The sequence below is a fragment of the Pseudophryne corroboree genome, unplaced genomic scaffold (assembly GCF_028390025.1).
Source record: "Pseudophryne corroboree isolate aPseCor3 unplaced genomic scaffold, aPseCor3.hap2 scaffold_2742, whole genome shotgun sequence".
Taxonomy (NCBI): domain Eukaryota; kingdom Metazoa; phylum Chordata; class Amphibia; order Anura; family Myobatrachidae; genus Pseudophryne; species Pseudophryne corroboree.
The window spans coordinates 29,945-32,356 of NW_026969405.1; the positions used below are offsets into that span (position 1 = coordinate 29,945).

General features: G+C 38.0%; 1 non-coding gene across 1 annotated transcript; it reads left to right on the forward strand.

Moving 5' to 3' along the window:
* Window positions 1–389: 389 nt before the first annotated feature.
* Window positions 390–463, forward strand: TRNAN-AUU (transfer RNA asparagine (anticodon AUU)). Its single transcript has one exon. It is a non-coding gene; the product is annotated as a tRNA-Asn (tRNA).
* Window positions 464–2,412: the final 1,949 nt, after the last annotated feature.

Consider the following 2,412-nt stretch of genomic DNA (forward strand, 5'->3'; position numbering starts at 1 on the left):
AAAATAATACTGTCAATATACTATTAAAACAAATTAAAATGGTAAAAGTTATTGTACTTTAAGTAAAAATAAAAGAGACAAAATATCAATCCCAGTTTTGGATTACTTTAATTAACAAAAAAAATGCATATAGCAGAGGATAGTTTCAATCTGCCTACCTCTGGGTTATGGGCCCAGCATGCTTCCATTGCAGTACTCTGCTGCACATGTAAGTGCAAGAGATCCTGAAGCACTCACTCATCATGGGAAAGTACCAATGTGTTTCTTCGTTGGTTGATGGAAGAAACATCTTACAAAAACTCTCCAGATTATTGACTTTTTAAAGTTTTTCTAGGAAACGTTTTAGATGAATGCTTATTAGCCTTTGTCAGTATGGACTTTTGCAAAGTGTCTCTGTGGCGCAATCGGTTAGTGTGTTTGGCTATTAACCAAAAGGTTGGTGGTTCAATCCCACCCAGGGACGTAATTAACCTTGTGATCAGATTTTGGTGATATTTAAGTAGACAAGTCAAAATTTCAAACCTCCTCTTATGGTGTAGGGTACATGGCCTTCTCTGATGTAATCAGAGTTAGATTTGATTCAGTGATCTTATAAAAAACAGCTAGGAAGCACAATTTAGCAGTGGGTTGCAGAGAAAAAAAATATGCTGGCAGAAAAATCCAATCGAGTGATTAAACAGCTCTTCATTTTCTGGCTTTATTTTTATGCTAACAAATTTGTTCTCTGAAAAGTGTCCACAAAGCCAAGTCTCTGATTAACACCTTTGTAAGGATGGTTTTTCACCTATTACTAAATTAAACTTGCTTCATTGGAAAGGCAGCAAGATGCATCCTCATTTCAATGTCTACTGAAATAATACAAGTTGACACCAGGAAACATTAACGCCACTGCATCCTTGCTGCTTTCTCATGTGGAAGTCTGTTTAATGTGAAAACAAATGTGTGTGTTTTTTTCAACCTGGAAGCCCAACATCGATTAAGATCGATCTTAAATAGACCCCTGGGTTTTAAGGATAACCATGGTTGAGTCCAATGGTTAATTCACATTGACCGAAGTTCTAATTAAGTCACCTGTGCTCAAGCATGATATCCTTAAAATCTGGATTGCAATGACAGCATTTTGGAACTATGCCTAAGGGTTTAATTTTTACATTTATCCACTGACAATAAATCTACCTACAATATCCCTGTAACTGTTATGATTACAGTATTTCACTAAATAATTTAATTTGCTGAACCTTCTGTAAAAAGAAATATTAAGCTGCTGTAATTCCCAGATGCAGCAAATTTGTTAGCTAGTGGGCAAAACCATGTGCACTGCAGGGATGGGGGGGGGGCAGATATAACATTTGCAGAGAGATTTAGGTGGCTTATATTGTTTGTGTGCAGGGTAAATACTGGCTGTTTTGTTTTTACACTGCAATTTAGATTTCAGTTTGAACACACCGCACCAAAATCTAACTCTCTCTGCACATATTATACACCCCCCCCCCCTGCAGTGTACATGGTTTTAGCTAATAAATTTGCTGCTGTGATCAGATCTGAGTTAAGCCCTATGTATTTGGCACTGGCAAAGGGTTAGAGGCCTTGCTGTAGAGCTCACACCTTTCTTATCATGCATTGTAATATTTCCTATGTCCTGATGTTGTGCTCTCTGCTCCATCCAAGTAAACAGCAATGTAGCATGGCTATCAAAGAGCGTGAAGATTGCAGATTTCCTGGGATTAATGCTAAGGAATGCTGTTCCAGAGGCTGCTGCTTTAATTCAAGTGTCACTGGGGTTAAATGGTGTTTTTACCTTAAAAACACAGGTAGAGTATATAGTACAGTGGTAAAGTGGGAGCATGTAGTGCTATTGATTACAGATTTGATGGAGCTTAAACATGGATAAGGTCCATGGCTCTAAGAGTTTATCTTGTGTATCCTTTATTCTTAGTCATGGTCAGATAAGATTAGAAAATACCATTTAAGTGGAAATTTCCTGTTAGCTGTTTTTCAGTTTGCTCAACTGTCTGATTAACTGGTCCTAAAAAAAGGACCAAAGGAGCTAAATTGCCCTGTGATCTAGCTAAATTGCCCCAGTTAAAAAAAAAAAAAACTAAGCTGCTGTAATTCCTGGATGTTTCCTTACTGCATCAACAGGAAGTGACAAGAAACAATGTAATGTGGAACCGTACAGCAGAAGGGATTGCGGCTACCCCACAATAAGTGCAGCGGAATGTAAGAAGAGGCATATACAGTGTTTTGTGGCTGTAGATGAGCTTAGGGGTTTCTGTTAGAGTTCTTCTACTTCTAACTACTCGTACATAAATGAGTAAGCCGCCGATTTATTAAACCTGGTGAAATGATAATTTGCATGGTGATAAAGTACCAGCCAATCAGCTCCTAATTGCCATGTCACAGGCTGGGTTT